This window comes from Pongo pygmaeus, chromosome 1 (genome assembly GCF_028885625.2).
Source record: "Pongo pygmaeus isolate AG05252 chromosome 1, NHGRI_mPonPyg2-v2.0_pri, whole genome shotgun sequence".
NCBI classification, from domain to species: domain Eukaryota; kingdom Metazoa; phylum Chordata; class Mammalia; order Primates; family Hominidae; genus Pongo; species Pongo pygmaeus.
In genome coordinates, this window is record NC_072373.2 from 28,642,615 (window position 1) to 28,667,584 (window position 24,970).

The window sequence follows — 24,970 nt, forward strand, 5'->3', positions numbered from 1 at the left end:
ACCAAAGCCGGGCAGAGACACAACCAAAAAAGAGAATTTTAGACCAATATCCTTGATGAACATTGATGCAAAAATTCTCAATAAAATACTGGCAAACCGAATCCAGCAGCACATCAAAAAGTTTATCCACCATGATCAAGTGGGCTTCATCCCTGGGATTCAAGGCTGGTTGAATATATGCAAATCAATAAATGTAATCCAGCATATAAACAGAACCAAAGACAAAAACCACATGATTATCTCAATAGATGCAGAAAAGGCCTTTGACAAAATTCAACAACCCTTTATGCTAAAAACTCTCAATAAATTAGGTATTGATGGGATGTATCTCAAAATAATAAGAGCTATCTATGACAAACCCACAGCCAATATCATACTGAATGGGCAAAAACTGGAAGCATTCCCTTTGAAAACTGGCACAAGACAGGGATGCCCTCTCTCACCACTCCTATTCAACATAGTGTTGGAAGTTCTGGCCAGGGCAATTAGGCAGGAGAAGGAAATAAAGGGTATTCAATTAGGAAAAGAGGAAGTCAAATTGTCCCTGTTTGCAGATGACATGATTGTATATCTAGAAAACCCCATTGTCTCAGCCCAAAATCTCCTTAAGCTGATAAGCAACGTCAGCAAAGTCTCAGGATACAAAATCAATGTACAAAAATCACAAGCATTCTTATACACCAACAACAGACAAACAGAGAGCCAAATCATGAGTGAACTCCCATTCACAATTGCTTCAAAGAGAATAAAATACCTAGGAATCCAACTTACAAGGGACGTGAAGGACCTCTTCAAAGAGAACTACAAACCACTGCTCAAGGAAATAAAAGAGGATACAAACAAATGGAAGAACATTCCATGCTTATGGGTAGGAAGAATCAATATCATGAAAATGGCCATACTGCCGAAGGTAATTTACAGATTCAATGCCATCGCCATCAAGCTACCAATGACTTTCTTCACAGAATTGGAAAAAACTACTTTCAAGTTCATATGGAACCAAAAAAGAGCCCACATTGCCAAGTCAATCCTAAGCCAAAAGAACAAAGCTGGAGGCATCATACTACCTGACTTCAAACTATACTACAAGGCTACAGTAACCAAAACAGCATGGTACTGGTACCAAAACAGAGATATAGATCAATGGAACAGAACAGAGCCCTCAGAAATAACGCTGCATATCTGCAACTATCTGATCTTTGACAAACCTGAGAAAAACAAACAATGGGGAAAGGATTCCCTATTTAATAAATGGTGCTAGGAAAACTGGCTAGCCATATGTAGAAAGCTGAAACTGGATCCCTTCCTTACACCTTATACAAAAATTAATTCAAGATGGATTAAAGACTTAAACGTTAGACCTAAAACCATAAAAACCCAGAAGACAACCTAGGCATTACCATTCAGGACATAGGCATGGGCAAGGACTTCATGTCTAAAACACCAAAAGCAATGGCAACAAAAGCCAAAATTGACAAATGGGATCTAATTAAACTAAAGAGCTTCTGCACAGCAAAGGAAACTACCATCAGAGTGAACAGGTAACCTACAAAATGGGAGAAAATTTTCACAACCTACTCATCTGACAGAGGGCTAATATCCAGAATCTACAATGAACTCAAGCAAATTTACAAGAAAAAAACAAACAACCCCATCAAAAAGTGGGCGAAGGACATGAACAGACACTTCTCAAAAGAAGACATTTATGCAGCCAAAAAACACATGAAAAAATGCTCACCATCACTGGCCATCAGAGAAATGCAAACCAAAACCACAATGAGATACCATCTCACACCAGTTAGAATGGCAATCATTAAAAAGTCAGGAAACAACAGGTGCTGGAGAGGATGTGGAGAAATAGGAACACTTTTACACCGTTGGTGGGACTGTAAACTAGTTCAACCCTTGTGGAAGTCAGTGTGGCGATTCTTCAGGGATTTAGAACTAGAAATTCCATTTGACCCAGCCATCCCATTACTGGGTATATACCCAAAGAACTATAAATCATGCTGCTATAAAGACACATGCACATGTATGTTTCTTGCGGCACTATTCACAATAGCAAAGACTTGGAACCAACCCAAATGTCCAACAATGATAGACCGGATTAAGAAAATACGGCACAGATACACCATGGAATACTATGCAGCCATAAAAAATGATGAGTTCATGTCCTTTGTAGGGACATGGATGAAATTGGAAATCATCATTCTCAGTAAACTATCGTAAGAACAAAAAACCAAAAATTGCATATTCTCACTCATAGGTGGGAATTGAACAATGAGAACACATGGACACAGGAAGGGGAACATCACACTCTGGGGACTGTTGTGGTGTGGGGGGAGGGGGGAGGGATAGCATTGGGAGATATACCTAATGCTAGATGACGAGTTAGTTGGTGCAGCACACCAGCATGGCACATGTATACATATGTAACTAACCTGCACATTGAGCACATGTACCCTAAAACCTGAAGTATAATAATAATAAATTAATTAATTAATTAATTTAAAAAAATTACCTCTACAAGTCTGCAAGGGCACAGAATTACCAGGATTAGTGTGCCCCCTAATGCAGATACAGCTGCAGAGACCGAAACCTAGATTATAACACGCAAGTCCCTTTGAATACCTGGAAAGCTTTCCCAAGAAGGATGGATATAAACAAGCTCAGACTGTGAAGACTATAATAAAAACCTAAGTCTTCAATTCCCAGATACTGACAAACATCCCGTAGCAATCAAGACTATCCAGGAAAACATAACCTCACCAAACGAACTAAATAGGGCACCAGGGATCAATCTTGAAGAGACAGAGATATGTGACCTTTCAGACAGAGAATTCAAAATAGCTGTTTTGAGGAAACTCAATGAAATTCAAGATTACAAAGAGAACAAATTCAATATCGAATCAGATAAATTTAACAAAGAGATTGAAATAATTAAAAATTCAAGCAGAAATTCCAAAGTTGAAAAATGCAACGGACATACCGAAGAATGCATCAGAGTCTCTTAATAGCAGAATTGACCAAGCAGAAGGAAGAATTAGTGACTTGAAAACAGGCTATTTGAAAATACACAGAGGAAACAAAAGAAAAGAGATTAAAAAGGAATGACGCACACCTACAGGATTTAGAAAACAGCCTGGAAAAGGCAAATTTAACAGTTATTGGTCTCAAAGAGGAGGTAGAAAGAAAGATAGGAGTAGAAACTTTGTTCAAAGGAATAATAACAGAGAATTTCCCAATCCTAGAGAAAGATATCAATATTCATGTACAGGAAGGTTATATAGAACACCAAAGAGATTTAACTGAAAGAAGATTACTTTGAGGCAATTAATAATCCAACTCCCATGAAGAAAGGATCCTAGAAGCAGCAAGAAAAAAGAAACAAATAATGCACAATGGCACTCCAGTACATCCAGCAGCAGCCTTTCAGTGGAAACCTCACAGTGGAAACCTCACAGGAGAGAGTGGCATAACATATTTAAAGTGCTGAAGGACCCTAGAAGAGTATATCCAGTGAAAAATATCCTTTAAACATGAAAGAGAAATAAAGACTTTCAAACAAAAGCTGAGGGATTTCATCAACACCAGACCTGTCCTACAGAAAATGCTGAAGTGGGTTCTTCAATATGAAAGAAAAAGACATTAATGAGCAATGAGAAATTATCTCAAAGTGCAAACTCAGAGTTAATAGTAAGTACACAGAAAAACATAGACTATCATACCACTATTATACCACCATTATTGTGGTGTATAAACTACTTATATTTTAAGTTTCTACTTAAACATGACAAGACTGAAACATGAACTAATCAAAAATAATAACTACAACAACTTTTAGATATAAATAGAAACAACAAAAAGTTAAAAAACAGGGGCACTAAGTTAAAATGTAGAGTTTTTTGTTTTCTTTTGCTTGTTACTTTGTTTAATCAGTGTTGTCATCGGTTTAAAATAATGGGTTATGATATAATATTTGCAACCCTCATGGTATCCTCAAATCAAAAAACATATAATGGATACACAAAAAATAAAAAAAACAAGAAATTAAAACATACAACCAGAGAAAATCTTCACTAAAAGGAAAACAGGAAGAGAAGACCACAAAACAGTCGGAAAACAAATAACAAAATGACAGGAGTAATTCCTTGCTTATCAGTAATAACATTGAAAGTAAATGGACTAAACTCTCCAATCAAAAGACACAAAGTGACTGAATGGATTAAAAAAAAAAAAGACCCAACAATCTCTCACCTACAAGAAACACACTTTACCTATAAAGACACAAATGGACTGAAAATAAAGGGATGGAAAAAGATATTCCATGCAAACGGAAACCAAAAAAGAGCAGGATTAACTATACTTATATCAGACAAAATAGATTTCAAGATAAAAACTATAAAAAGAGACAAAGAAGATCATAATGATAAAGAAGGGGTCAATTCAGCAAGAGGATATAAAAATATAAATGTGTATCCACCCAACACTGGAGTGTCAAGGTATATAAAATAAATATTACTTGAACTAAAGGAAGGGATATACCCCAATACAGTAATAGCTGGACTTCAACACCCCGCTTTCAGCATTGGACAGATCTCCCAGACAGAAAAATCAATAAAGAAACATCAAACTTCATATGCACTACAGACCAACTGGATCTAATAGATATTTACAGAATATTTCATCCAATCGCTGCAGAATACACATTCTTATCCGCAGCACATGGAATTTTCTCAAGGATAGACCTTATGTTAGACCACAAAACATGTTTTAAAACATTCAAATAATTGAAATAATGTAAAATATCTTCTCTGAACACAATAGAATAAAACTAGAAATCAATAACAAGAGAAATTTTGGAAACTATACAAATACATAGAAATTGAGCAATATGCTCCTGAATGGCCAGTGGGTCAATAAGGAAATTAAGGAATTTGAATAATTTCTTAAAACAAATGATAAGGGAAACACTGTATACCAAAACCTATGGGATACAACAAATGTAGTACCAAGAGGGAATTTTATAGCTATATGTATAAAAAAGTATAAAAGTAGGCCAGGCACGGTGGCTCACGCCTATAATCCCAGCAATTTGGGAGGCCGATGCGGGCGGATCATGAGGTCAGGAGATCGAGACCATCCTGGCTAACACGGTGAAACCCTGTGTCTACTAAAAATACAAAAAATTAGCCGGGCGTGGTGGCGGGCGCCTGTAGTCCCAGCTACTCGGGAGGCTGAGGAAGTAGAATGGCATGAACCCGGGAGGCAGAGCTTGCAGTGAGCCAAGATCACGCCACTGTGCTCCAGCCTGGATGACAGAGTGAGAAGCCATCTCACACACACACACACAAAACAAAGTATAAAAGTTAGAAAGTATAAAACTTCAAATACACTATATAACACTACATCTTAAAGGACTAGAAATATGAGCGCAAACCAAACCTAAAATTAGAAGAAAAGAAACAATAAAGATCAGAGCAGAAATAAATGAGTTTAAAATGAAGAAAACAATACAAAAGATCAACGAAATGAAAAGTTGGTTTTTTGAAAAGGTAAACACAATTGACAAACATTTAGTCACACTAATTAAGAAAAAAAAGACAGAAGACTTGCCATGATGTGATTATTACATATTGCATGCCTGTATCACAACATTTCATGGATCCCATAAATATATACACCTACTATGTACCCACGAAAATTAAAAATAAGAATTATAAAAGAGAAGATCCAAATAAATAAAACCAGAGATGAAAAGGAGACATTACAACTGATACCACAGAAATTCAAAGGTTAAGTAAAGCTACTATGAGTAAGTATATGCCAATAAATTGGAAAACCTAGAAGAAATAGATAAATTTCTAGACACATACAACCTACCAAGATTGAACCATGAAGAAATTCAAAATCTTAATAGCCCAATAACAAGTAATGCAATCAAACCTGTAATAAAAAGTCTCTCAGCAAAGAAAAGCCTGGGACCTGATGGTTTCACTGCTAAATTTTACCAAATGTTTAATAAAGAAGTAATACTAATCCTATTCAAACTATTTTAGAAAATAGATGAGGAGGGAATACTTCCAAATTCATTCTACAAAACCAGTATTACCCTGATACCTAAACCAGAAAGACACATCAGAAAAAGAAAACTATAGACCAATATTCCCAATGAACATTGACGCAAAAATCCTCAACAAAATCCTAGCAAACCAAATTCAACAACACGTTAAAAAGACCATTCATCATGACCAAGTGCAATTTATCCCAGGGATGCAAGTATGGTTTAACATATGCAAATCAATCAATGTGATGCATCATATCTACAGAATGAAGGACAAATACCATATGATCATTTCAATTGATGCAGAAAAGGCATTTGATAAAATTCAATATCCCTTCGTGATTAAAAACTCTCAAAAACTGAAAATAGAAGGAACTTACCTCAAGAAAATAAAAGCCATATATGACAGACCTACAGCTAATATACTGAATGGGGGAAAACTGAAAACTTTTCCTCCAAGATCTGGAACACAACAAGGATGCCCACTCTCACCACTGTTATTCAACACAGTATTTGAAGTTCTAGCTAAAGCAATCAGACAAAAGAAAGAAATAAAGGGCATCCAAATTGAAAAGAAGTCAAATTATCCTTGTTTGCAGATAATATAATCTTATATTTCAAAATACCTAAGGACACAACCAAAAAACTATTTGAACTGATAAACAAATTCAGTAAACTTGCAGGATATAAAAGCAAAAAGCAAAAATCAGTAGCATATCTATATGCCAACAGCAAACAATCTTAAAAGAAATCAAAAAAAGTAATTCCATTTACAATAGCTACAAATAAAATTAAATACCTAGGAATTAACCAAAGACGTGAAAGGTCTCTACAATGAAAACTATAGAACATTGATGGAAGAAACTGAAGAAGACACAAAAAAGTGGAATGATATTCCATGTTCATGGATTGCAAGAATCAATGTTGTTAAAATGTCCATACTACCCAAAGCAATCTACAGATTCAATGCAATCTACAGATTCAATGCAATCTCTATCAAAATACCAATGACGTTCTTCCCAGAAATAGAAGAAACAATCCTAAAATTTATATGGACCCACAAAAGACCCAGAATACCCAAAGCTATCCTAAGCAAAAAAATAAAACTGAAAAAATCACTTTACCTCATCTCAAACTATACTACAGAGCTGTAGTAACTAATACAGCATGGTACTGGCATAGAAATGGACACATAGACTAATAGAATAGAGAACCCACAAATAAATTTGTATATCTACAATGAGCTTATTTTCACAAAGGCACCAAGAATATACATTGGGGAAAGAACAGTGTCTTCAATAAGTGGTACTGGGAAAACTGGATATCCATACGCAGAAGAAAAAAACTAGACCCCTACCTCTCACCACATACAAAAATCAAATCAAAATGGATTAAAGACTTCAATCTAAGACCTCAAACTATGAAACGACTAAAAGAAAACTTTGGGGGAAACTATCCAGGACATTAGACTGGGCAAAGATTTCTTGAGTAACACCCCACAAGCACAGGCAACCAAAGCAAAAATGGACAAATGGGATCACATCCAGTTAAAAAGCTTCTGGACAGCAAAGGAAACAATCAACAAAGTGAAGAGATAACCCACAAAATGGGAGAAAGCATTTGCAAACTACTTGTCTGACAAGGGATTAATAACAAGAATGCATAAGGAGCTCAAACAACTCTATAGAAAAAATCTAATCTGATTTTAAAATGGGTAAAAACTCTGAATAGACATTTCTCAAAAGAAGACATACAAATGGCAAACAGGCATATGAAAAGGTACTCGACATCACTGATCATCAGAGACATGCAAATCAATACTATAATAAGATATCACCTCAGCTCAGTTAAGATGGCTTTTATCCAAAAGACAGGCAGTAACAAATTCTGGTAAGGATGTAGAGAAAAGGGAACCCTGGCACACTGTTGGTGGGAATATAAATTAGTACAGCCACGATGGAGAACAGTTTGGAGGTTCTTCAAAAAACTAAAAATAGAGCAACCATAAGATCCAGCAATCTCACTGCTCGGTATATACTCAAAAGAAAAGAAATCAGTATATGAAAGAGATATCTACACTCGCATGTTTATTGCAGCACTATTCACAATAACCAAGATTTGAAAGAAACCTATTACATGTCCATCAACAGATTAATGGATAAAGAAAATGCAGCACATATACACAATGGAGTATTCAGCCATAGAAAAGAATGAGATCCTGTCATTTGCAACAACATAGTCGGTACCGGAGGTCATTGCAGTAAGTGAAATAAGCCAGGCACAATAATACAAACTTCACAGGTTCTCACTCATTTCTGAGATCTAAAAATCAAAACAATTGAACTCATAGAGAGTAGAAATATGGTTATCAGAGGCTGGGAAGAGTTGGGAGTTGGGGTAGTGGGGATGGTTAATGGGTACAAAAAATAGAAAGAATGAATAAGATCAACTATTTGATAGCGCAACTGGTGACTATAATCAATACTAATTTAATTGCACACTTTAACTAAAAGAGTAATTGGATTTTTTGTAACACAAAGGATAAATGCTTGATGTGATGGATACCCCGTTTACCCTGATATAAATTTTTTTTTTTTTTTTTTTTTTTTTGAGACAGAGCCTCCCTCTGTTGCCCAGGCTGGAGTGCAATGGAGCGATCTAGGCTCACTGCAACCTCCACCTCCCGGGTTGAAGCAATTCTCCCACCTCAGCCTCCAGAGTAGCTGGGACTACAGGCGCCCGCCACCACGCCTGGCTAATTTTTGTATTTTTAGTAGAGGCGGGGTTTCACCACGTTGGCCAGACTGCTTCGAACTCCTGACCTCAAGTGATCCGCCCGTCTCGGCCTCCCAAAGTGCTGGGATTAGAGTCATGAGCCACCGCGCCTGGCTTTTTTTTTTTTTTTTTTTTTTTTTTGAGACGGAGCCTTGCTCTGTCACCAGGCTGGAGTGTAGTGGCGCGATCTTGGCTCACTGCAACCTCCGCCTCCCGGGTTCAAGCGATTCTCCTGCCTCAGCCTCCTGAGTAGCTGGGACTACAGGCACGCGCCACCATGCCGAGCTAATTTTTGTATATTAAGTAGAGACGGGGTTTCACCATGTTGGCCAGGATGGTCTCAATCTTCTGACCTTGTGATCCACCTGCCTCGGCCTCCCAAAGTGCTGGGATTACAGCCACCGCGCCCGGCCCCTGATGTGATTATTATGCATTGCATGCCTGTATCAAAATATCTCTTGTATCCCATAAAAATATACACCTACTATGTACCCACAAAAATTAAAAATTAAAATAAAAACAGGAATTTGAGGCTTTAGTGAGCTATAATCATGCCACTGCACTCCAGCCTGGGTGACAAAGCAAGACTGTGTCAAAAACAAAAGTCCCCTTAAAAAAGTGATTGAAAACAAGAAAGGAAGGAAGGAAGGGGGAGAATGAAATGATAAGCTATTTATAGTGATCTTCAAAGTTAAAGAATATTTTTTAACTTGAAACATTAGCAACTAAAATGTTAATTTTTAAAAATCAATGTAGCCTTTTTTAGGGCCTTTAGGGCCTTGTAACAAAAAATATATATACACACACATATATACATATATATTTATATATAATATATTTATATTTATTTAATATAAATATTTTATTTATTTAATATAAATGTATTATATATAAAATATTTACATTTATTTAATATAATAAATTATATGATTACATAGTTATATAGTATAGTTAATTAATTATTAATTAATTATAAATATATATAGAATATACATTATAGTATATATTTACATACTATAAATTATATCTTACATGTTATATAAATATAAATATATATCTTATACATATTATACACATGTATAATATGTATCCCTGTGCCGTTTTATCCATTCATAGTGACAAACATCTCTGCATGCCCACAAGTTTCTCTTCCTCCCTGTGAGGATTTGAACGGGGAGAACAAACCAGCTCAGCTCAAGGAGAGTTACTTGTGTATTAGTCGGGCACCTCTTTAGATTGCAAGGAGAAGACACACATTCAGATTAGGTTAGGGTTGGGGGTTGTCATCAGGATACCCGGGGAAGTAATGCCTCAACGGCCAAACGTGTGTCCCAGAACAACATCTGAGGCTAAGAGCTCAGAAGGGCTCCAGGAGAACAAGCACAAGGGCCAGTTGTTGTTCAAGCGTGAGCAACTTTCATTCACGCCCTGCTATATGCTAGATGCTGGTATGTAGTCTTTAATAATGATAGAGGAAGATAGAGTGTCTGATCTTGAGAAGCCAGTAAATTGCTAAGGTCACATATCAGGAAATAGCCACTTCAATCCTGGCTGGAAAGTAGAGAGCAAAGGCCAGGAGAGAGGAGTGTACTAGGAAGGTAAACAAGCGCAGATGGTAGAAAAAAGTATGCTGCATGCAGAGGAATGTGGACTTCATTCCACGTAAGTGAGTAACATCATGTACCAATAAGAAGAGAAACTGGGTGGCTGGAAACATGGATATAATGGAAACTTTTCATTTGTATACTTATACTTTTTGAATTTTGAACTGTGAAAAGTATTACTTGTTCAAAAAATTCAAAAATAAAATTATTTAAAAATACTATGCAATGAGTCTGGTGGTGTACTAGGCTCTGGGAGAGCGAAACAGCAAATATTCCTTATCAGCCTACAATCTACTAGATATTTTTAAAGTTTTATGGCTCATTGGCGACACAACACAGCTTTGGGTAGATTCCCAATGTCAAAACGTGTGTAAACAAACAATTATAACAAAAATAGTAATTGTTTTCCTAAAGATATGGGCTTAGAGCTTTGAAAGTGCATGTTGGGGGCTGGGCAGCTTATTCTGCTTGAAGGTTAGTGGGAGGTAACATGTAAACTGGGATATGAAGAACGCATGCATAGGAGCTTCAAAAATGGAAAAGAGAGTAAAAGCAATTAATCAATGAGAAATACAATTTTCCGGAAAAAAAATGAAATGTTTTTGGAAGAAAATAGTTTGGTATGATGATCCGACCAGCAAAGGGAATGACAGGAGGTGAGGCTAACAGTCGGGATGAGACCAAATTGTGCAGGCTTTGCCTGTTGTCTTAAGAACTATGAATTTCTACCCCAGAAAGTTCAAAAAACCCTTCATGGACATTGGTATTCTGGAAGTTGGTGAATATGTACCTTTAGGAAAATGGATTTTATCTCCAAATAGTGGGAAAAAAATTAATGGGAATTTCTTTTTCTATTTTGAGATTTTTTCCTCATAATTTTTACTGAAACTTTCTGGTTTTATTCTGGTTAATATAGGAAGTTAAGAAAATCAGTATATAGCCAGCAAATATAGATGGGAAAACTCAGAAGCAAGTATGTTAAGTATGTTTGTTCTTTTTTTCTCCTTGTCAAATATGTTCACAGTTGTGATTTTTATATATCATATAAGATATCTTCTGTTACCAAGATCGCTCCTTGTCAATGTGTTGGGATTAACTATCACCAATGTTTCATCTTTTCCACAAGAAATCAAAGCTTCCTGACGGTTTGCAGCCCCCCACAGCCTGGCCCATAGCTTGTTTTATTTGGCTTACACAGTTGTTTTAATCGGGAAGTGTCTAGCTTGTCTTTTAAAATTAAAATATCTGGCAATATGAGGTCTATATTCAGCATAACGAGAAGCAAACGGACCTGACTGGAGCCTGTCCCCTGTAGGCATCACCGCCCTGTAGGAGCCCCAGTTCCCGCCCACCCAGAGTTCAACCGGATCCCCTCCTTCAGCTTTTGGCTTTGGCCCGTGTTAGACGGGGGATTTCCCGGGCAGTTGCTCCGGATTTACACGAGGGGGCGCTGTGATCAGGGTTTTGGACGGAAGGGTGGGGAGGAAATGCTTGAAGCTGGTTCTAACCGGAAGTGAAAGGAAACCCTCCTTTCCTTTCTGATGAGTAAGTCCTAAGGAACAACCTCCTGTTAACCAACTCAGTGAAGAGTCGGGACTAAGAGTATTTTGAAATAGGAGGAATACTATATTTGAAATGTCAGAAATCATAGAAAAGCGTGGGAGAAACAATGCCACACTTTTCTATTTTCCCTGCCATTTGAATAATACTTTGCTGCCTATAAAACTCTGTCGGAAGCAGAAGGCTATTCGGTCCTCACAGCAATCCTATGTCCAAAGTAGGAGCAGGCACTTGTTCCTGCAGTAGCCGAGCCACTCAGAGTTCCTCGTCTCACCTAGGAGCACCTTCCCAGCCAGAAAGGGGCAGGTCCCATGGCTGCTTCCTCACACTTTCCTTTTTAGGGGAGGAGGAGGAGGGGGAAAGGTCCTGGAGACAGACAGGGTGCCAAGAATATGTGGCGAGAGGAAGGGCAGGCCAGAAGAAATAAGTTGAGAGATCAGTCCCAGGAAACTTCCTACCTAGAAGATGCCCTTCCTTGGCTGGGACTTGTGCCTCTCCCTGTGTATCTCAGGCACAGTAAATCTCAGTTCGTATTTGTTAGGTAAATAAATTGCCCAAGGCATCTGTTGGGCCTTAACCTGTATATGGGAAGGGCCCTGTTATTCCATCAATATTAGTTACAAAATTATGGGGGCTTGGGCTGATGACACTGAGGGTCCGGGGACCTTCTCACCTCTGGTCAACCCTGCCCTGGATGGCCCCTAAACTCTATCAGCGGCCGTGACTGTGTGTCTTTGTGGCTTTGATTTTGACGATGTTATCAGCCAGGATGCAGAATCCTGCTTCCTCTCCCAGTTTTCATTTGCTTTTTTCTGTGTTTGTTTTCTTTGGCTGCTACAGGGAGATTTGCTTTTCATCTTGGCAGCACGTGCCCCACTCAGAGTGGAAGAAGGCTATGGCAGGATACAGTGTTTTGGGAAGGGAAGAGAATCTCCTTGCTTGGGGACATCCTTTCCAAAACAAATTCCCTATAAAGTCAAGTCCTGCTAATGTTTCCCTCCAACCTCTCTGTGTTCTACTACTCACCCAAGAAAAAAATTATACAAAGTGTCTCCTCACCCATGGTTAGTCACAAAAGACCTCTGTTTCCCAGGCTCCCTTTCATTCTACTTATTCATCAGTTCATCAATTTATTCGTTCATTCATTAATTTATTCTGTGACAGTCTTTACTCTTTCCTAAGTATGACCAGAAAATAATGACATAAGTATGATCTACTCTACAGCATGTAGGTTGTAAGCATTGTTATGGTCTTTTTTAAAATTAAGATACAACTCACAAAACATAAAATGTACCATTTTAAAGTGTACAATTGTATTTGTCCATTTTCATGCTGCTGATAAAGACATACCCTAGACTGGGTAATTTATAAAGAAGAAGAGGATTGATGGACCCACAGTTTCACGTGGCTGGAGAGGCCTCACAAACATGGCAGAAGGTGAAAGGCACATCTTACATGACAGCAGGCAAGAGAGAATGAGAGCCAAGCAAAAGGGGAAACCCCCTATAAAACCATCAGATCTTATGAGACTTATTCACTACCACAAGAACAGTATGGGGGAAACTGCCCCCATGATTCAATTATCTCCCACCGAGTCCCTCCCACAACACGTGGGAATTATGAGAGCTATAATTCAAGATGAGATTTGCGTGGGGACACAACAAAACCATATCAACATTCCATTGGTTTGTAGTATATTCACCCTATTATGCAACGATCACTTCTCATTCCAGAATATTTCTATCACCACAGAAGGAAACCTCATACCTATTAGCAGTCAGTCCCAGCTCTGCTCCCCTTATCCCCTGGCAACCACTAATTTGCTTTCTGTCTCAGGATTTGCCTATTCTGGACATTTCATATAAATGGAATGACACAATATGTGGCTTTTGTGTTTGACTTCTTTCATTTAGCATAATGTTTCCATGTTTCATCCCTGAGCATACAACATATAACAACAGTACATTCCTTTTTATAGCTGAATAATATTTCATTGTATGGATAGGCCACATTTTGTTTATCTAGTCATCAGTTGATGAACTTTGTTCTGGCTATTATTAATAATACTACTATGAATACTCATGTACATATTTTCTTTTCTTTTTTCTTTTTCTTTTTTTTTTGAGTCAGGCCTTGTTCTGTTGCCCAGGCTGGAGTGCAGTGGCACAATCACAGTTCACTGCAGCCTTGACCTCCTGGGCTCAAGCAGTCCTTCCACCTCAGCCTTTTGAGTAGCTGGGTCTACAGGCACACACCACCACACCTGGCTAATTTTTGTAAGATAACATATTTTCAGTACTCATGGGTCTATATTGGAGTGGATTCATTGGGTCCTGTGCTAATTCTGTTTAACTTTTTGAAGAACTATCAAATTATTTTCTACAGTGACTGTACCATTTTAAATTCCTTCCAGCAATGTTGAAGTTCCCTTTCTTTCTTAACACAAGCAATTTAAGGGATTGCTTAAATGGTCTTAGATGAATCTGTCATCAAGGTGGGGGAGGGCATGAATTGATATTTGCACAGTGCCTGTGCAGAGACACCTGACAGTAACCCTTAGGATGCTGGATAATTTATCCCAAGCCATGGTGAGGAAAATGGGAAGGAATAGGACAGTCAGTAACATGGAGCAGATTTGCCAATCTCTTACCCTCGTCAATTTAGGGATTGTGTTGGTCTTTAACAGATGGAGAAGAGATCTGAGAACATTTAATACATGTCCACTGTTGAAGGGGCAAAAGAGTGTAGGCCTGCATTTTGCCTCTCTCCTGTAAGATTTCTGAGGTGCCTTTGAACCCAAGCCTCAGAGAATGAACAGCAGTGGCAAAGACAATGCCCTTTATAAGTGTGTAGAGGGCTGAGGAAATGGTTGGGGTGGAGGGCTTTTCTGTAGAACTGCCCTCTTTTCATGTTCCCTTCAAACGGTACAGTGAAACAGAATACTGTATTGTCAACTAATTTATAAAAAATGGGCTCAATACATCCTGCTATAGAAATTCCATCAATGTACTAGAAAACTTACATTTATCAGAGTTCATCTATTGAATAGCAGCTGGAGTTGTGTGTGATCATGGATGTGGAATGAGAATACAGAAGTTCAATCTTTATAAGCACAGAGCAGAAACACTGTAAGTAGAGGGGTCAATTTGAGACCATCCCAGCCCATCTTTGTTTGGCCTGTGAAACACAACAGGAAACTAATTCATCTGAAAGATGTGCAAAAAACACTTGTCGGCTTTAACAAAAGGAATCTTGGCTGATTTTACATTAAAACTTCTAACAAAGGAAAATAAATGCTCTTGGGTGGAGAACATGTCTTTATAACCAAACTCCACAATTGTTACCTTAATTTTTCTTTATAAAAGAATAAAAATATATATGTACCTACATATATGTATGTGTATATGTAAAAGACAAATATAAAACTTCAAATAAATTATTTTGCTTTGGATAAGTCACTTGAGCCTTTGACAGTGTGAGAATGTTTTTCTTGGCCGGGCGTGGTGGCTCATGCCTGTAATCTCAGCAGTTTGGGAGGCCAAGGCAGGTGGACCACTTGAGGCCAGGAATTTGAGACCAGCCTGGCCAACATGGTGAAACCCATCTCTACTAAAAATACAAAACTTAGCTGGGCATAGTGGCACACACCTGCAATCCCAGCTACTAGGTAAGCTGAGGCCAGAGAATCGTTTGAATCCGGGAGGCGGAGGTTGCAGGGAGCCAAGATAGCCCCACTGCACTCCAGCTTGGGTGACAGTGCAAGACTCTGTCTCAAAAAAAGAAGAAGAGGAAGGAGAAGGAAGAGAGAAAATGTCTTTCTTTGTCTCTCAGTAATCAAAATGGGGAACCAATACATTTAGTAATGCTCACCCCACCTGGCCTCATCAGCATCTTCCCCACGATTATCTCTTTTAGTGTTGTTTGCTCACCACAAGCTGTAATACTGATACATATGAATTATGACTGAGCATCTATTATATGCAAGACTCTTACATTTGCAAAACAAATTTGGGAGCGTTCTTCTCCCTGCAATCTTAGAATCAAGTGTATGAAATATACATATACATAAATGTATAAATAAATAAATATAATACAAGGTGGAAAGTGATGAAGGTCATGTGGGAGGTTGGAACCTAGTGATATAGATTCAAAGGGAGGAAAAATAACTTTTGGTGTGGAGTCAAGAGAAAGATTCTATTCTTGTTGAGAAAGGCTGAAAAGCATATTTTGAATGGGGAGCTCACTCTGGTACCAGGGCAGCTATTAAGAGAAGTTTTAAAAGGAAATGCCCAATTAGACTTGGGGTGATTATGCTAGATACTCAGTTAAAAGAAGAGAGAATTTGTACATGTGCCTCATTTAGGCCTTGTTGCCTTCCTTTTGGTGCATGAATAATTAGTTTTTGAGACCTAAAAGTCCATCGTCCACCCAATTAGTTCCTCTAATTAAAAGCCATCATGATGACAAATGTTTTCTCTCACATCCTTCATTTTTCCAAATCTAAATGCACAGCTTCTAGAGGTTCTCTTCCAGTTCGAAGTTTTTACAATTTGTTTTAATATTTGAGAATAATGAAAAAAGGACCAGCTTTCCCTAATCAAATATATAGGAAAGTGTGTACCTTAGGATTTTGATACTCCTTGAGGAAGGCCATGTGGATTTCTTTTTTTTTTTTTTTTTTTTGAGACGGAGTCTCGCTCTGTCGCCCAGGCTGGAGTGCAGTGGCACCATCTCGGCTCACTGCAAGCTCTGCCTCCCGGGTTCACACCATTCTCCTGCTTCAGCCTCTTGAGTAGCTGGGACTACAGGCGCCCGCCACCACGCCTGGCTAATTTTTTTGTATTTTTAGTAGAGATGGGGTTTCACCATGTGAGCCAGGATGGTCTTGATCTCCTGACCTCATGATCTGCCCACCTCGGCCTCCCAAAGTGCTGGGATTACAGGCATGAGCCACCGCGCCCGGCTGGCCATGTGGATTTCAAGTGTCATACAGAAAGCCCAAGTCCCCAGCTTGGAATGTTCCTAGTCATTATTAGGATGATTAATGAAAAAATTCCAAAAGCCAATATGGACTCAGATTAGAAGCATCAAAAACTCCCCACTCTGGCTCACTTTATCATGACTCTGCTGAGCATGTGGTATAATAAAGATAGTGGGTTAATTAGGAGAGAATATTATAGTAAGGACATATAGGTCTCGCCTATAGAAACTTCAGGAAAGGTTTACTGCTTTAGCTTGGCTTGACATGTTACAAAGCCCACTTCCATAATTCATTCATGCAACAAACTGTGTCTGGTAGGTACTGAGGATCTAATGGTAAACAAGAGAAAAACAATCCTGCCTTCAAAGCAACCACAATGAAATCATCAATGTTTCCCAGGTTTCTTTAGACCAAGCTGACTGCTTTCTTTTGCAATATCCTAAAGCGCTGAGGAAGCAATAACTAAAAGGAGGAGTCTTTGGCAATGATAACAGCAATCATTATAAAAACAGAGGCCTGGTTTCCAATAATATTAAATAGTAGACTAGAAAACTGAGACACATACAAGAATGTTTTGGGCAGCATTATTGGTGATAGACAAAACCAACCCAAATGTCCATCAACAGCACAATAGATAGATAAGTTGTGGTGTATTTATACAGCAAACGAATGTACAGCAAATAAAAATGAACAAACTGTAGCTACACACACACACACACACACACACACGAGTTAAACTTTTTTAAAAAATGAGCCAAAGAATCCAGACAAAAAAATAATACATACTGTGTGATTCCATTCCTATAAAGTTCAAAACCAGGGAAAACTAAAACATGATGTCAAGGGATACACAAGATGGTGGTGAAACCACAAAAAGACGCAATCGGGTAATAACCATAAAACCAGGTTGTGGTTTCCTGTAGAAGGGAGAGTAGGTGATGTGACTGGGAAGAAGCAGGGGGAAACTTCTGGAGCCTGGAGCATTCTTTTTTGTGGCTTGTTCAGGGGTTACAGAGGTGTTCACTTTATAATGATCTGTCCACTATTACATTATGTTTCCTGCACTCTCAACATGTGTACTGTTGGGAGAATGACAAAATAAGGAGAATGACAAGCCAATACCCACATCAGGACAGCAGAAAGGGGTCCCACCATCCATCATGTTCTGGGGCAGTGCACAGTGATCTAACAGAGTGGAAAACAGACACCTAGAGTGGGGCATTGGTCTTTGGGCTCTGGGGCTTTTAGGCTGCATGAATGGGAGAAGAACCAGCTCCTCTCTGTCATGATCAGTAGCTGGCAGTCAATTATAAGCTGAAAAGAGAGACCCTGGGTTTCCAGCCCAATTCTAGCACCTCAGTGTTTATGGCTGGGGGAGCACCAGCCCCCTACCTGCATAACCAGGAACTACAGGCAAATCCTTGCAGTCGCAGCTCTACATCTATCCAGTAGTGAGTTCACCAGGATTGATTGGCTTCATTCAGCCTACCCTACAGCCAGTGTTCTTGGAGGTCTGCAGAAGACCAGTGCTTTCTCTGGGAGAGCTGTCTACAGGGATCAGCCTCAGCTCTCATGTGTTATATTTCACAGTAAAGAAGGAAAAGAAGACAGGGTAGGCAGAAGTATAACTGATCAAAGATGTCCACATCATAATTCTCAGAACCTGTGACTATGTTACCTTACATGGCAAAAGAGACTTCACAGATGTGATTAAGTTAAAGATTTTGAGATGGGAAGATTGTTCTGGATTATCCTGGTTGGCCCAATGTAATCATGTCTCCTTATGAGGGAAAGAAAGGGGCAAGAGAGTCAGAGAAGGAGATGTAATGATAGCAGAAGTTGGAGTGATGTGATTGCTGGTTTTGTAGATGGGAGAGGGCATAAGCCCAAGAATGTGGCAGCCTCTGGAAGCTCGAAAGACAATACCAGAAAGAAATTTACAACATTCACAAATATGTGAAAATCAAACACACTCCTAAATCATCAATGGGCAAACAAGAAATCACAAGGGAAATTAGAAAATACCTTCAGATGAATGAAAATGGAACCACAACATACCAAAACTTTAGGAGATAAAGCGAAAGCAGTGCTTAGCAGGAAGCTTAGAGATGTAAATGCCCAAAAATCCCAACTCAGTAGCCTAATGTTCTACCTTAAAGTAAAGCAAGAAGAGCAAACTAAACCTAAAAGAAGGAGAAGAAAGGGGTTGATAAAGATTAGAGCAGAAATAAATAATACAGAGAATAGAAAGGCAATAGAGAAAAGTGATGAAACCCCAAAAAACTTGTTCTTGGAAAAGATCAGCACAATTGACAAACCTTTAGCTAGACTAACAAGGGAAAAGGAGAGAAGACTCAAATTTATAAAATCAGGAATGAAAGATGGGAAATCACTACCAATCTTACAAAACTTAAAAGGTTATTAGAGAGTATTATGAAAACTGTGTCCCAACAAGTTAGATAAACTAGTTTAAACTGACTGATTCCTAGAAAGATACCAATTATCAAAACTAACTCAGACCTGGGCTACATGACAAAAGCCTGTCTCTACTAAAAATTGAAAAATTAGCTGGGCATGGTGGCATACACCTGTGGTCCTAGCTACTTGGAAGCCAGGAGGTTGAGGATGCAGTGAGCCATGTTTGTGCCACCTAGCATCTTTCCATGGTAAATATACTGAACAAATTAGCAACAAAAGGGAACTTCCTTAATCTGAAAAAGACCATCTAAGAAAAACTCGCATCATACCTAATGGTGAAAAACAGAATGGAATGCTTTCCTCCTAAAATCAGTAGCAAGACAAGGATGTCTGCTTTCACTACTTCAATTCAATATTGTATTGGAGTCTCTTGCCAGAGCAACTAGACAAGAAAAAGAAAAAACAGGATCTATATTGAAAAAGAAGTAAAACCATCTCTACTCATAGATATCATAGTCTTGTATATAGAAAATCCTAAGTAATCACTAAAAAAACTACTAAGTCCAGTAAATAAATTTAGCGAGATAGCAGAATACAAGATCAATATCCAAAAATCAATTGTACTTCTATACACCAGCAAATAAACAATATGAAAAGGAAATTTAAAAAATAATTCAACTTACAGTAGCATCAAAAAAATAAAATACTCAAAAATAAATTTAACAAAAGAAATGCAAAACTCATATTCTGAACACCACAACATTGTTAAAAGAAATTAAAGAAAATTTAAATAAATGGAAAGACATCTCATCTTCATGGATTGAATGACAATATTAAGATGACAGCATTCCCCAAATCTATAGGTTCAAGGCAATCCTGTCAAAAATCTCATCTGGCTTTTCTTTTCGTGAAAATTGATGAGTTAATAATAAAATTTATATAGAAATGCAAGGAACCAGGAAGAGTAAAACAATTAAAAAAAAAACCACAAAGATGGAGAACTCACACTTTCAAAACTTACTACAAAACTACAAATATTAGGACATTTTTTATACTGACACACAGTCCGGCATATAGTTCATCGGAATAGAATTAAAAGTCCAGAAACAAACCCTTATATGTATGTTTAATATACATAACAGAGTCTTTCTCTGTTGCCCAGGTTGGACTTGAACTCCTGGGCTAAAGGGATCCTCCAGTCTTGGCCTCCCAACATGCTGGGATTACAGGCATTAGTCAGAGTGCCCAGCCTTCAATTTATTTTTCACATAAATCCCAAAACAATTTAATGTGGGGGAAGAATTGTCTTTTCTTTTTCTCTCTTTCTTTCTTTTTGAGAGAGTCTCCCTCTGTCACTCAGGCCGGAGTGCAGTGGCAGGATCTCAGCTCACTGTGACCTCTGCCTCCCAGGTTCAAGCAATTCTCAGGCCTCAGCCTCCTGAGTAGCTGGAATTACAGGTGTGCACTACCACACCCAGCTAATTTTTTTATTTTTCGTAGAGATGGGGTTTCAACATGTTGGCCAGGCTGGTCTCAAACTCTTGACCTCAGATGATTCACCTGCCTCAGCCTCTCAAAGCGCTGGGATTACAGGAGTGAGCCAACAGGCACGGCCAGAATTGTCTTTTCAATAATGGTGCTGTAACAACTGAATATGCACATTCAAAGTGCACCATACAGAAATTTAACTCCAAATAGATCATAGACCTAAATATAAGAGTTAAAACTATATTTTTATATAGTTTTATAGGAACTAAAACTCTTAGGAAAAAATAAAAGTGTACATCTTCATGATCTTGGATTAGGTTAAGCCTTCCTAGCCAGCACCAAAAGCACAAGAGATGAAAGAAAAAAAATAGTCACAGTGGAATTCATCTGTGAAAGGAACATTTTGGGACCCCCAAATTACTAAGCTAAAGGCAAAAGTCAAGCTGGAAACTGCTCAGGGCAAACCCGCTTCCCACTCTATTCAAAGTCATCCCTCTGCTCACTGAGATAGATGCGTATCTGATTGCCTCCTTTGGAAAGGCTTATCAGAAACTCAAAAGAATGCAACCCTTTGTCTCCCACCTCCCTGTGACCTGGAAGCCCCTTCCCCGCTTTGAGTTGTCTCCACCTTTCTGGATGGAACCAATGTACTTCTTACATATATTGATTGATGTTCCAGGTCTCCCTAAAAATGTATAAAAACCAAGCTGTGCCCTGACCACCTTGGGCACATGTCGTCAGGACTTACTGAGGCTGTGTCACGGGCGCGTGTCCTCAACCTTGGCAAAGTAAACTTTCTTTTTTTTTCTTTTTTTTTTTTTGAGACTCGCTCTGTCTCCCAGGCTGGAGCTGGAGTGCAGTGGTGCGATCTCGGCTCACTGCAAGCTCCGCCTCCTATGTTCACGCCATTCTCCTGCCTCAGCCTCCCCAGCAGCTGGGACTACAGGCACCCGCCACCACGCCCGGCTAATTGTTTTGTATTTTTAGTAGAGACGGGGTTTCACCGTGTTAGCCAGGATGGTCTCTGTCTCCTGACCTCCTGATCCGCCCGCCTCGGCCTCCCAAAGTGCTGGGATTACAGGCGTGAGCCACTGCCCCCTGCCAGCAAAGTAAACTTTCTAAATTAACTGAGACTTGTCTCAGATTTTTGGGGTTTGCATTTTGGTAACCGTGAGGGATTCTGAGTGGAGGTGCTCTTGACCTTTGACAAATCTCCTATCGGTGCTTGGTACCAGCATGAGCTATGTTTATGGCTCAAACTAATAAGACAATTTGCTGAGATCTGGGAACACCCCCTCCAGACAATCCCTGATCTCACAAAATTTGGTCAAGATCTAAAGTTTATTTTGCTGTATAACTCCCTTTTTTTGGAGTTTTACTTGCTTCCAACAAGGAGGGCAAGACTTCCTACTTTTTCAATTTAAAGAACCGCATCTTATTCTAAGCCGATTGCTATTGATAGTGGTACAAGCATTAAATTTTAGGGTTATATGCTTGGGAACCCCTCTTTATTTTGTCCTAGCTATTACTTTACTTGTGTCACCTAGAAAAGGACCAGTCCTTAATTTTATTTTAAAAACTGTGATCATGGGAGGCTTAAAATGGGTCATAACATGCTTCAGCTTGGTTATTTCCTGGGCTGCATACCTTGGATACAATAGCATTATACAAACAAGTTTCTTTTAGAGTCCCGGTACACTTATAACAACCATAAAATAATAGGACTATAGCAATCTTTTGTCCTACCTCAGTGACTTGATGTATATACTGGGAACAGTCCTAAGTCTGAGGAAGGTCAGTTGAAGTCCTTACTGTACAAGTCCAAATTTTAAGGAAAATGAGTCCCGCGATGAGTTTCCTCATGTTTCGGCCATGCGTGGACCAGTCAGCTTCCAGGTGTGACTGGAGCAGGGCTTGTCGTCTTCTTCAGAGTCACTTTGCAGGGGTTGGCGAAGCTGCTCCCATCCACGTACAGCTCCCAGTCTACTGATGTTTAAGGATGGTCTCAGAGGTTGGGGCCACTAGAATAAACTGAGTCTAATACTTCCATACAGTTATGTTTAACTGGGCTCTCTGATACCAGGAGCAAGGTCACAGGGTTTAGGATGTTGTAAACTTCAATGGTTATGCGGGGATTTTCACAGAGCAAGCTTTGGTATCTAGTTAGTCTAGCATTCGTTAGCTAATGATGTCCTTTGGTATTGATTAAAGTCACCACAGCATGGGGGGACTTTATGTTTAGGTTTTGCCTAAGAGTTAGCTTCCATTGCTGCCAGGGCCCTTAGACATGGGGGCCAGCCTTTGGAAACCCTGTCTAGTTGTTTTGAGAGGTAGGCCACTGGCCTTGTCCAGGGCCCCATGGTCTGGGTTAAAACTCCAACTGCCTTTTTTTTTTTTTCTTTTTGACACACAGAATGTAAAAGGTTTTGTCAGGTCAGGTAGCCCCAGGCCTGGGGCCGACCTGAGTTTTTCTTTTAACTCATGAAAAGCTTGTTGCTGTTGGTTGTAATAGATGTAGTTTATCTAATTTATATTTTTATTGACTGTCATCTATCAAAATATGGACTTAAATCATGTAACTATTTGATTTCAAGCTTTAAGTTGATCTGGTATTCCTTGTGGGGCTCTAATTGCATCTAAATAGATGTGAGAATGGAAAGACCTATAAGGAGCTTCTCTCGCTTTACGGTGTCTTAATTTTTTTCTTCCTCTGGTTGATGAAATGCCAGGGTGAAAGGGATAGCCAAATGGACTAAAGCACAAATGCCACTCTAGTTATTTGGCAGAGTGCCCAGTAAAGGTCCACCACAACACCACCACACATCTGCTCAGGGATGAACAAGGGATGACTGATTGATAAGCTCTTGAAAATTCTTAAGCTCACTGCATCCCTTCAGGTCTCCAAAGAATGCTAAGTTTCCTCCCTGTCGTGAGAGACATGAAGTGAACTTACTGTTGGGAGACAGAAGCTGGATGACCTTCGGGGGCTGACCTGCAGGGTGCAGGACTTTAGGATATAGCAGAGAGAGCTTGGCACAACTTATTACTCTAGGCTGTAGAATCCTGGAAAATAGCTACCATGGAGCCCATGCTTGGTCGACTGGAGGACCACCTTAGTGGAAAGGGGACAGTCTGGGACTCTGGCCTGCCATGTGCACAAGCATAATAATTGCTTTTGTTTAACGTGCGGATGGAATATTTGATCCATTCCAACCAGGCATTTGCATCTTGTTATGCTGTCTTAATTGCCAAAGTTTGTTTTAAGTCTTTAACTTCTATGATCCTCTAGTAAAATGAATGTTTCCTTTAGCACCTATTTTTATTAGTTTTTAGGCCAAAGAAAGCTAAACACAATTTTATATTTAATAATGCTTCTTGTATGATTTTTATACCAGATAAGCTAAACTTTACCTTTATATTAGTGTGTTATTAATGTTAAATTTAATTTTAATAAAACCTTGTAGACATATGTATCCAAATTTTCATGTTTGACCATAAGGTAAGATTTTATAGACTCTTTTTAACCTTTTATAATTTTTGTTAAAGAGCAGGTTGGTGCTTTAAGAAAAACCTGTTGCATTTTTACTCTAACGTCCGGTTCACAGAAAAACTGGATGATACCTTTTTAACTTTAGCTAATATGTTTACACACAGAATTTTCTTTACAATTGATGTTTTAAAACTTGCTTAAACTTTCAAAACAATAATTTTTTTAACCTTTTAATGTAGGTAAAAATCCACATTCTTATGCCTCCTTATAATCCTTTTACCAAAGGTATATTTTACTCCTCTTATACACCTTGCACATAAACTGTTTCTTCAATAGTACTCAGGAGGCCTTATTACTTTTTACATTATACATTTTTTGCATAAAATTTTTTTTATAACTTTTTTCTTTCACGACTTTCACAGACATTCTTCGGCATGTCTCAACTTTCTGACTTATTATAAACATTTCTTTCTTTAAACAACCAGTTAATTTATTTCAGGACAAGAATTTACCATATAACACTCTTTTTACATAAATTCTGCCTCCTTCTTTTTTTTCCTTTTTTTTTTTTTTTGAAGATAACCATTCTT